Consider the following 12088-nt stretch of genomic DNA (forward strand, 5'->3'; position numbering starts at 1 on the left):
AAATTGAATCTGTGTGGATTGGCACATGTCTTTGTCTATGTTTTTAACAACTTTTTAAAATTCATCTTTTCTTCATTTGAGAGCAACAGAGAGAGAGAGAGAGAGAGAGAGACAGAGAGAGAAAAGGAGAGAGAATGGGCATTCCAGGGTTTCCAGCCACTGCAAACAAACTCCAGAAGCATGCGCCCTCTTGTGCATATGGCTAACGTGGATCCTGGGGAATTGAGCCTCGAACTGGGGTCCTTAGGCTCCACAGCCAAGCGCTTAAATGCTAAGCCATTTCCAGCCCGGCACATGTCTTTAAATCGTGAGTTTGAGGCCACTGTGAGACAATGTAGTAAATACCAGGTCAGCCTGAGAAGGCTGACAACAAAAACACTAATAAAAGTAAGAAAGTGGAGCACAGGGAACTCTCTGACCTCCACAGACAGCTTCTATGACCTCCACACATACATGAAACACACATAGCCCCGCCCCCCACTTGAACATACATGCACATAACCAATTATTTTCAAAAAGATCCTCCAGGAGGGGCTCAAAGGAGGGCTCAGCGGTAAAGGTGTTTGCCGACAAAAGCCCATGGACCTTGGTTTGATTCCCCACTACACACATAAGCCAGATGAACAGAATGGCACATGCATCTGAGGTTCATTTACAGAGACAGAGGCCCTGGTACACCTAGATTCTCCTTTTTTTTTCTTTATCTCTCTGCTTTGCTCTCTCTCTCTTTCTCAAATAAAACAAAAATTTTTAATTTTTTTAAAATTTTATTAGAGAGAGACAGACACAGAGAGAAAGGCAGATAAAGGGAGAGAGAGAGAGAATGGGCGCGCCAGGGCTTCCAGCCTCTGCAAACGAACTCCAGACGCGTGCGCCCCCTTGTGCATCTGGCTAACGTGGGACCTGGGGAACCGAGCCTCGAACCGGTGTCCTTAGGCTTCACAGGCAAGCGCTTAACCGCTAAGCCATCGCCCCAGCCCGTCAAATAAAATAAAATTTTCAAAATAACATCATTGACCCTCGGCGCCCCAGGTTCCTTCTTATTAGCATTTAAGTGCCATTGTGTTAGTATCTGTCTATTTTTCGCTGGTCATAATGGCATATACCTGTGAGCCCAGCGTTCAGAAGACAGAGGCAGGAAGACCAGGATTTCTATGCATATATGTATGCTAGCGTTGATGTTTCTGAAATTATGTTCACTATGATTTGAATGTGAAATTCCTCTCATATGTTTGCATGTTGAAAACTTGGTTCCCAGAGGTTGACATCATTGTGATAAATACTGGAAACTTCTGAATGTGTGTTCTTGGTGAGGAAGGAGGCACCGAAATGTATATCGTGTTTTCTCTCTCCCTTGCTGCCATGTCATTGATAAGCAACTCCTCACATCATAGGCCCATATCACACATGATGGGCCTATGATCTTAGCATGCAGGACTCAGACACGAGATCAGGGGCCAAAAGTCATTCTCAATTATCTAGCAAGTTTGAGGCCAGCCAGGCCTACATGAGAACCATCTCAACAAATTCATATGAACCCAAAGAGACAAACATCAACTCAGAGGAGGGACAGAGGATACAGCTTATGGGAGACACTGGACTAGAATGACAAGGCCCTAAGGAGGAGGGCCAGTACACGGGGTGAGGGCACAGCTGGGTGGGGGACAACTCAGTGTGGCTGAAGATACGGCTGAGTGGTAGACCACTTGCCTACCATGCCCGAACCCAAGGTTTCAGCCCCCGCACTACACACACTCTCTCACACACACACACACACACACAAAGAAAAAAAAACACACACGCACACACAAAACATCCTCAGTGAATTCTAATAATGACTTCCAAAGCACAAATGTAATTAAAGTAATCATAAAAGATCACTATGTTTAATCTTAGTAAGTGTTTCTGCAAAATGCAAAGATGTATTTTGTTCTTCTTAAACGTGGAGGAGGATTACGACTTGAGTTCTCAATTGAACACCAAAGACTTCAGAGGACCTCGAAGGACCTGAAGAAGATACTAGAAAGAGAAAGTGAGAATTATATTCTTGTTTTCAAAGATATCACTATTACTAGCACACAAGACTTAGGAAGTGTGAGCATTATGAGTATATATGAGAATGCAAACATGCATGTACCACTACAATACATCAGAATGAAGCACAATATGCCCAACTTTCACAAAGAATTCATTCTCATCAAGAATAAGTGTGAGTGATTTCCCATTTTTCATTCGGCTATTTAACAGCCACATGCTAAGTGAATAGCACACACTGGAACCAGGAATAAGGGGTCAAACTTCACAGGAGTCAGGCCGGAAAGAAGGCTAAGTGGTTAAGGCGCTTGCCTGTGAAGCCTAAGGTATCATGTTCTACTCTCCAGATCCCACATTAGCCAGATGCACAAAGGTGAGGCAAGCACAAGGTCCACTAGGTGGCATAAGCATCTGGAGTTCAATTGCAGTGGCTGAGGCCCAAAATATCAACTCTCTGTCACTCCTCTCTCTCTCTCTCCCTCTCTTTCTCTATCTCACTAAAAAAACAATAATAACAAAACAATATAAATAGCAAAGTAAACTTGCCCTCACATATTGGCTACAAAGGTAGAGGCTATTGTCATTCAAGGAGTTCTTGCCATAAGAAAAGTTTACAAAATCTTAGTATTTAATGCAGACTCTGGATATATCTCCACATCTTGCACTCAGCATGAAGCAATGTGGAGGAAAGAGAGGAAAGAGGACCCTTAACAAGCGAGGGTTCACTCATTGAGCGTGCTCATTTCACTGTACGGAAGAGAGAGGCTGTCCTAAGGCCACAATTATCCATTGCAAGACCCATCAAATAATTCAGTCCATACAAGTACTAAGAAAAAACAGTGTGGGAAAGGAAGGAGAAAAGGATGCTGGTTACAACATCACTATCACTGAGGCCGTTGATGGCTCAGTCATCCCCAATCATAGCACAAGGGAGCAGAAAAGTCTAAATAGGGAAAGGAGTTCATAAAGGGCCCATGGGTGCCCTTGCAAGGGAGTACTATTCCTCCTGCCAGTGAGGAAAGAAATGCCTCTCCTGACACCCTAAGTCCTTCAGTATCATGTGCAAGCCTCTCCACAAGTTCACTACTCCCCTCACCCACTGGCCAGCCTGAGAGCTGAATTACAAACTGCTCTATGCAGCTCTGTCAGTTCTCAGGGGCATCTCACGCCACCACCTTCTTTGACCAGTCACCCCTTCAAGGGACACTTACTAAAACAGGACAGGCAAATTATTTCACCATGTACACAAATGAAATCCTAACACACACTCATTCACTCTTCGGGACACCTGGTCAGCATAGCTCTGATTCTTCCCCGTGAAATCGTCAAAGGCTCAGAAGTCACCTAAGTTCTCCAACAAGAGATCCTGCCTGCCTTGGGCTCCGTACTCCTCTCCAAACTGACGATTACTGGATGATTATCTTGGTCTCCAAAGTAATGTCACAGGTCTCACCAGCTTAGTTGGCACCTTTGAACTCTCCTCTGCTTACGACTCTCCATCTTTGAGGAACAATTGAGAAGGCACACCCTACTGAAAGGAACGCCTCACTGGGGAATCACTTGACTTCCACAAGGCTTCCTCAACTCTTGGCTTTCACTCCTGAAAGATTCCAAGCCACTCCTCAGGCACTTCTCCTCCACTTGGTTGTCCCTACCCTACACCCTCCGGTGAAACTCAATCTACCCTTCTTAGAGGTAGCTAGGAACACCATTCCGAGATCTTACCATTTAGGAATCCAGTTCTACTTAGGGACCTATCTGGACACATACAATTCCTTCACACCTTTCTAAAGGACAGTTTCAAGTTATTTTCAGCACTTCCACTACGATAAACCTTTAAAGTCCCACCTTGGTTCCATCCGTCTACACTCAAGCTCAGCTCCAACTCTGCCAAAGGAATGAGATGTCACGATACCGGCTGATCACAGACAGTATGACAGTGAGCCTAGAGGTGAACTCAAGCTGCTCTTCAAAAAAGAGAAGTCCTGAGCTGGTGAGACGGCTTAGCAGTGAATTGCTTGCCTGTTTAGCCTAAGGACCCTGGTTCCCCAGGACCCACGTTCGCCAGATACACAAGAGGGCACATGCGTCTGGAATTTGCATGCAGTGACTGAAGGCCTTGGTGCGCCCATTCAGTCTCTCTAACTGCCCCTTTCTCTCTCAAATAATCAAAACTAAAAAGAAGTTTTCCTCCATCACCACAGAACTTCTGTCTGATTATCTCTCTACATACCCCAGTAATTTATATACAGATCATGCTATTGAGATTGTCCTAAATCTGGTGTCAAAACAAAAGAATCCACAGCAGGGTTTCCGAGAGTACCCTCATTGTGGGCAACCACTGCCACTTTGCAAAACCAAATGGAAGTGTAGTTGTTGAAGGAGGTTGAAATGTTACAATAGTTATAACTCAGACTTCTTTGAAAAGCTAAACCATAATGATTTTTAGAAACCAAAAATTTCTGAATTCCCTATTTGTGACAGACTACTGTGAATTTATCTAAAATGTATGCGCCAAAGAAAGCCCACAACATAGTCTAAGTTGTGTCCACTGTAGAAAAACCTGCAACTCACAGGCGTCTGAAGTTGTTTATGCTGAATGAGTGAAATCGTCTGCTCCTTCTATCAACTCTCTCGCCCACCTGTAAAACAATGCAATGTCAAAATTTAAACCTTTTTTTTTACCATATATGCAACGCGCAGAAATCTTTGTTTGATATCTAGAGTTAAAAATTTATGCACAGGTATAGGGACCTTGAGAAGAAATGACTTTTGTAACAGGGTAAAAGGAAAATTTTGTTTCTTCATGTAAATGTCTTTATTTAACCCAGTATTTCTTTTTCTCTACTTGACCATTTTTCCCATATCTTTAATTGATAGTTTGATACAACATCAAAGTGCTGATTAGAAACATCTTCAATAACTCAGATTTCGCAACAGTGTGTGCTCATTTAATAGCTATATTGACAGATATCTGTAATTTGTTACTTTTTTTTAATCAAGTGCTGAGCCTATGACAAGTCAAATTCTTAAACTTCACAGCTGGACCAGACAGGAAAGACCTTACCCTTTAAAGCTGCAGAGAGAGTAAACAATCCTGAGAAAGCACACACAGTTGATAGCACAAAAGGGGAGGCTTTCCCTCTGAAGCAATGAAAATCCTGTGCTGCAAAGATTCTGTGCACAGGGCCTGCAGGAGAGACCATGTCTGCCCCGGCTCCTGCTGTGACTCCCAGTCCTACCTGTTCACTGGGCGATGGAACATGATGCTGGTGGAGACGGGGAGCCTGCATTTCCTCAGTGCCAGTGAGCTGGAACTCCACCAGACATTGAGAAGTAGCTGACCGTATAACCTTTTCCCTTCTAACTCCATCGAAGCCTCTTTTCTCTCCTGCCCTTGAAGTGAGTTACTTCCTGATTTCTCCTACTGGCACTCTGGCATACTAACCTGTGCTCCTTGCTATCACTCCTCCTTGTTACCCACTGTTCCCTAGCAATAAACATGTGTGCAACGCTTTCTTGCTAATGTTCTCCTGTTCCAGCTGCCAGGCCCCAGGCATGCGAGTCCACCTAGCTCTGCCCGGCCCTGTGTGGGCACGGGGGTGGGCAGCCCTGACAGCGGGCTCCCGTGCAGCTGCAGGTCTCTGCGTGACTGCGCAGGGCTGGAGGCTGCTGAGGGAAGCCGTGGCGGCGGCAGCGCCTCCCTCTTCGTGTGCTCAGTGGGTCTGCGTTCTATGATAGATCTCACAGTTCTCTGCGGTGTGCAATGTTCCTCCTGAAAACTCTTTTAAGTGATTACTTGAAATACCTTGTGGAGTTCGGTAGATGTATTCTCGGCAGCCCTTTAAATCAAACAGAAAAAAAAAAAATTCAGACAATTAGTTAACAAATCACATACAGTGATTTTGTTGTTGTTGTTTTTCGAGATAGGGCCTCATGCTAGTCCAGGCTGACCTGAAACTCGCTATATAGTCTCAGGGTGGCCTCAAACTCTCAGCAATCCTTCCTACCTCTGCCTTCCAAGTGTAGTAGATGCTTTTTTAGGTAACAACATGAGGTTGAAATCTACGTCACAAATTCCTAACTGTTATATGGTACTAAAGGTCCAATCATTCTTTACCTGGGGATTGAAATGAAACTTAGTAGGCAGATCACAGCACTATCAAAACCAAGAAACAAATTTACATCAACCTTTCTGAGGGCCAAAGCCAAAGAAAGATAACTCTTGTACCTTTTTAGCTACCACAAATATACTATATTGTTGTTCTTAATAAAAATAGAAGAAAGCTGGGAGTGGTGCCACACACCTTTCATCTCAGGACGTGGGAGGCAGAGGTAAGTACGAGAACCGCCGTGAGTTCGAGGCCACCCTGACACTACCTAGTTAATTCCATCTCAGCCTGAGCTATGTGAAACCATACCTCAAAAAAGCAAAAACAAAAAACCCAAACTCACAGGCACTAAATCCCTATACTAAAGTATGATTTGAGTCTTGACAGGATAGCATGCAGCGTTTTCAAACAATTACAGGGGTTATCTATCTCAGACCCCCCATGCAATATTAACTGTTTATTTACTGTAAGCCTTGTACATGTGTTGTTCTGCCTTGATACCTCACAATAATTTTGTGACATAAGTAACACGTAGATGTCTCATGGAGAAAGATATAGGGAAGAAAACGCCATGTAAATTGTCTAAGGATACAAGCTGGTGAGAGGGAGACCCAGAATTTCATCCTATGAGTTTGTCTTTAGGACATGATTCTCACAATGTGTCATGAAAGTAACCTTTGTATTCCAGCAGTATTCAGTGATGTAACAGCACACTGACATTACCACTCACAGTATCACTCATTTGCCACTTATTATGACTGGCAGGAAAATACTTGTGAAAAATAAAACCACCTAAAGTTGCTTAAAAGTTATTTAAAATCCTACTTTGAGTATACCAAAGGTCTATTTATTACTATAGCCTGTTGAAAACCGGTAACTTTCATCACTTCAACTTTTAGAGGCAAAAGAATACTGAATGGTGAAGTTTAGAATTCCAGATTCTGCTCTCTGATACACTGTGAACAGTTTACTTCTCTATCATAGACTAATGGCACCCTCCCTCTCTCTGAAGAATGCACACACCTATTAATGTGTTTAAAGCTCTCATTTTAAAGAACCTTTTCTATCACTGCTACTGATTAGAAAAGACACAAAGAGTGACAGAATTATGTCTGACATGTCTAATGATTTTAACTATATGACTTAAGTCAAACTCTCCTTGCCTGACTAAACATGCCCAGACATAATAAATCAAGGCTTCTTAATTTTTATTTGATTAACATTGGGTTTTTTTCACAGAGGGTCTCTCTCTCACAGGCTGATGGGAATTCACTATGCAGTCTCAGTGTGACCTCAGAGGAATGGAGATCATCCTACCTCTGCATTGGATGCACTGCATTAGAGGTGTACGCCACCATCCCACCCAGGAAGGCTTCTTATTTTTATCACAAAACAAAGAATTAGATTTATATGTGGTGTTTGTTACACATAGTCTATTTCTGTTTCCTTCAACCTTAATCTATCCACCGCCACCTCCAGAACTGTGTCCCCTCCACTTGGCCTCCCTTCCCCTAACATCCTCATGGACTTCCGACACCTTTGCTCAACATCTCTGCTTCCATCTCATGGTCTCCTGTCCACTTTCACAAAAACTAATAAATGCAATCAACATAGATATCCAACAACGGATGAGTCGGTCATAAAAATATGGGGCACATATACATATAAAATTCTATTCAACTGTCAAGAAAATAACCTCCTGAGATAGACTGGAACTCGGACATAAGTGGAAACATACCTAAAGTGGTAACTTAGCCTCATGAAATCAAACACTGCATGTTCTCCTTCACATGTAGATCCTAACTTTTGTGTGAGCATGTAAGCAGATGAGGAAATATGTTCACAGGAATGGGCATTCAACGGCATGGACCAAGATTTCTAACACCGGGCAGACAAACACAGATATCATAGAAACACACACTTCCTTCTCTACTGGACCACTTCCAAGAGCTTGCTTGCAATCATCTTTCCAATGAATGATGTAAAAAGAGAAACCTCTTCCTTTCTCTATTTCCCTTCACTTTCCAATGTGTTCTCCAATACTTTTCTGAGAAAACCGTGTCTAAGGCGTTATGTGCCAATATCCGCTACAGCCACGCTTCGATCGTCACTGCTCCTGCTCGTCTCTGTGGCGGGCGTCCATCTTCCTCACTGTTCAGCAATGTGATGGAGCTGAGCCTCCTCCTACTTTGAATGAAGACTACACGAATCTGCACAATTTCCAGAGAAACCGAGCAGTGTAACTTCCTGTAGAGCGAAAGGAATATTCGGTGGTCTAACCTTCTCCCGGTGTGGTGTAGGTCACCAGGCACGTGACTGCCGTCAACTTGCGCTGGCTGCGCAGTGTCAGTTTCAACAGGAGACCTTTCTCTGGTTGATGCAGACACGGATTCCCATGTAGTGAACTTACTGTTTTCACTCTTCTTTTCTTCTGCCAGAGGGCAGGGGGGCTCACTCCTTTAAGAGATTCAAGAGTCAATGATTCCTACCATTTTATTCTCTCACTACATTACAAGACAATTTGGCAACATTCCCACTCTTGCACAAAGACAGATGGCTAAGCAACTGCAGTTGCTTACAAAGGTTAAGAACAGATGTTCAATTCCCCAGGACACATGTAAACCTGATGCTAAGGGGCCCATTCATCTGGAATTTGTCTGTAGCAGCTGAACGTTCCGGCACACCCACTGTCTCTCTCTCTATATATCTGATTCTTTTTCTCTCTCTTTCAAATATAAAAAGTAAATAAACAAATAAAAGGAGGATATTATACCTTTTAATGTGTTTCTTATGTGCTGTTCCTAGTTTCCAATTTAAGTGCAAGAAACCTTTATGTTTTTCCATTTCTTCATTTCCTATTACAGTTATATCATTTTCACTATTATTGACTTCCTTTAGCCTTTTGTATGGAACTACTTTATACTTGTTTTCCTTTCCAACTGTGGAATCTGTTTCGTGGAGAAAATGAATGTACATAAGACAAGACTACTTTCATGTAAGTGGAAGATACATTCTCACATTCCTTCATTCATGCTCTGAGGAAATGTCTACTGAAGGTATGTGTACAATGGGCAACATATTTTTTAAGCATAGCTAAATGAACAGATGAGACTTTGCTCTCATGTAGCTTAGCTAATGGAACATACTTGATAAATAATAGGTATAAAATCAAGTAGATCCTGTACGAAACAGATCATAATGGGCTGGGTAGATGTTTTAGACGCTAAAGATGCTAGTTCGCAAAGGCTGCCATCCTGGCTTGTGTCAGGAGCTCCCTCGAAGAGCCTGCTCCCAATGTGCTCCTGGAGTTCACCTGATGCGGAAAGACTGTTGATTTCCATCATTGAGTCCATTCCTGCAGTGGATGTCTCAGGTGTTGGTATGCTCACCAATTCTCTCAATTGACTTTTTGTAATTGCACTTTTATTTCCTTTTCCTAATGGATAGGCTCTTTCCTTTCTGTAAGTTAATCATAGAAAACAATGCTCTCTAATAACTCTACTCATCAAGGTCGCAAAACAATTCGGGAAAATTACACACATTTACCCTGTTTATACATTTTTCAAATTTAACACTTTCATTATTATTTATTTGTGGGGGGAGTCAGATAAAAAGACCACTAGACAGAGAACAGACAATCTAGATCTCTCAGCCACTGAGAACTAATGCCAGATGCACCCTTGGCCTTGTGTGCATGCGCAACAGTGCATGCTTAACTCACTGCATCTGCATGTGAGACCCGGAGGGGAACAGGTTTTCTTAGGCTTCAAAGGCAAACATTTAACCGCTAAGCCATGTGTTCATTGTAAAGTTATTGCTACTCATAATAAAAAGCACAAAGAATGACACATTTCTCTAAAGTGTTGTCTGAATGTTGTTAATTACATAATTGAAATCTAAACCTCCATTCCTGATACTTTCATGTCAGCACATCATTTGCATGTTGAATTCCATTAAGATACTGCTTTTGCATACTACTCCATAATACTCAGTGACCTCCAAACCAGTCCGAAATGACTGACTAAACATGATCAGATACAGGGAGATGAATTAGATTTCAATGTGTTTTGCAAACTAGGTATGTTTTCGTTATATCAACCCTCTGTTCAAACCCATACTCATTTGTACCATTGTCTCTTTGCCCCACCATGGCCTTCTTTCTATTTTCATGGATGTTTTATTTTGTTTTGTTTTGTTTGGCAAGGTTGGATCTTGCTCTCAGCTCAGGTTGATCTGTGATTCCCTACGTACACAAAGGTTGTACTCAAACTCACAGAGATCCTCCTACCTCCCAATCCCATTTGCAGGAATCAAAGGCGTCCTGTACAACACCTGGGTAGCCAAATGGATTCCTTTGAGAACTTTTATCAACACCTCCAGATTCCATCTCATGGTCAACAATCCACTCTACTAAAAACTAAAGGGTAATATCTCCTTAGACATCTATCTCCTGATGATAGGAAAAAATAGGGTATAGGCACACACACACATGATAGGGTTGGATTTTGTGGCACACTCCTTTAATCCCAGCAGTTTGGAGGTAGAGCTAGGAGGATGACTGTGAGTTTCAGGACACCCTGAGACACCACATGGTGCATTGCAAGTCAGCCTGGGCTATAGAGAAACCTTACTTTGAAAAGCCAAAACCAAACAGAAATAAACAAAAAACAACATGAACTCAGTACAGGGAGTGTACCCTTTCATTTCTGGAGTAAGAACAACTAGGCATTAAAAAGTAGGAGTATTTGGGGTGCACAGATGGCTTAGCAGTTAAGGCACTTGCATGCAAAGCCAAGGAATCCACAGGATGAACTCCTCAGGACTCATGTAAGTCTGATTCACAAGGGGACACATGCATATGGAATTCGTCGGCAGAGGCTGGAGGCCCTAGATCCCCCAATCTCAATCTCTCTGTGCCCGTGTCTCTCTCTCTTTCTCTCCCACTCTCTCTCCATATACATATATATACATATATATATCAGACTCTTTCAATCTGTTTCAAACAAATAAACCAATCAATGAATAGAAAACGGTAGGACACTGTAATTATACCTTTTCATTATTCCTAGTTTTGGATTTATTTGTAACACAATTTTAGATTTCGACACTTCTAGAATTACGTTCGTAGCTACATCATTCCAATAATTTTAACTTACCTTAGACATTTGTAAGGAAATGCATGATCATTACGTTCCAATCTGACAGTGGACTCTGTATCATGGAGAAAAGCAGAAGGAAATAATATATGAGTCATTTTTATGTGTGTGTAATATGATGCATTTTTAGATTCCCTCATTCAAATTCTTTTTTTTTTAATGGAAGCCAGATATTTTTTAAGTATTTTATTTTATTTGTTTATTTATTTTATTTATTTGATAGCGACAGACACAGAGGAAAGGACAGATAGAGGGAGAGAGAGAGAGAATGGGCGCACCAAGGCTTCCAGCCTCTGCAGACGAACTCCAGACGCGTGCTCCCCCTTGTCTATCTGGTTAACGTGGGACTTAGGGAACTGAGCCTCGAACCGGGATCCTTAGGTTTCACAGGCAAGCGCTTAACCGCTAAGCCTTCTCTCCAGCCTCCCTCATTCATATTCATGAGGAAATGTCTACTGATGATGTTTGTATAATGTGTAACATACATATACAGATAACTTGTTTTTTAAGGAGGGTCTCACTCTAGCCCTGGCTAACCTGCAATTCACTGTTTTCTCAGGGTGGCCTTGAACTCAAAGTGATCCTCCTACTTCTGCATCCCAAGTGCTGGGACGAAAGGTGTGCACCATGGGTCCAGCGGTGTGTAATGTATTTTTAAAGCTCAGATAATTGAATAGATCACATCTTGGCTCTCATTGATCTTAGTCTAACAGAGAATGCTAGGCAGGAAATGGTTATAAATTCAGGAAGATGCATTAACAAACAGATCGTTACATATTTGGGAGG

The 12088-nt window shown here is 42.3% G+C and overlaps 1 long non-coding RNA gene across 1 annotated transcript; it reads right to left on the minus strand.

Moving 5' to 3' along the window:
- Positions 1 to 1853: 1853 nt before the first annotated feature.
- LOC123453790 lies at positions 1854 to 5650 on the minus strand. The gene is made up of 3 exons (XR_006632972.1): positions 5277 to 5650; positions 4609 to 4676; positions 1854 to 2019 (listed from the first exon to the last, which is right to left on the minus strand). It is a non-coding gene; the product is annotated as an uncharacterized LOC123453790 (long non-coding RNA).
- Between the last annotated feature and the right edge of the window lie 6438 nt (positions 5651 to 12088).

The sequence above is a fragment of the Jaculus jaculus genome, chromosome 12 (genome assembly GCF_020740685.1).
Source record: "Jaculus jaculus isolate mJacJac1 chromosome 12, mJacJac1.mat.Y.cur, whole genome shotgun sequence".
Lineage (NCBI taxonomy): Eukaryota > Metazoa > Chordata > Mammalia > Rodentia > Dipodidae > Jaculus > Jaculus jaculus.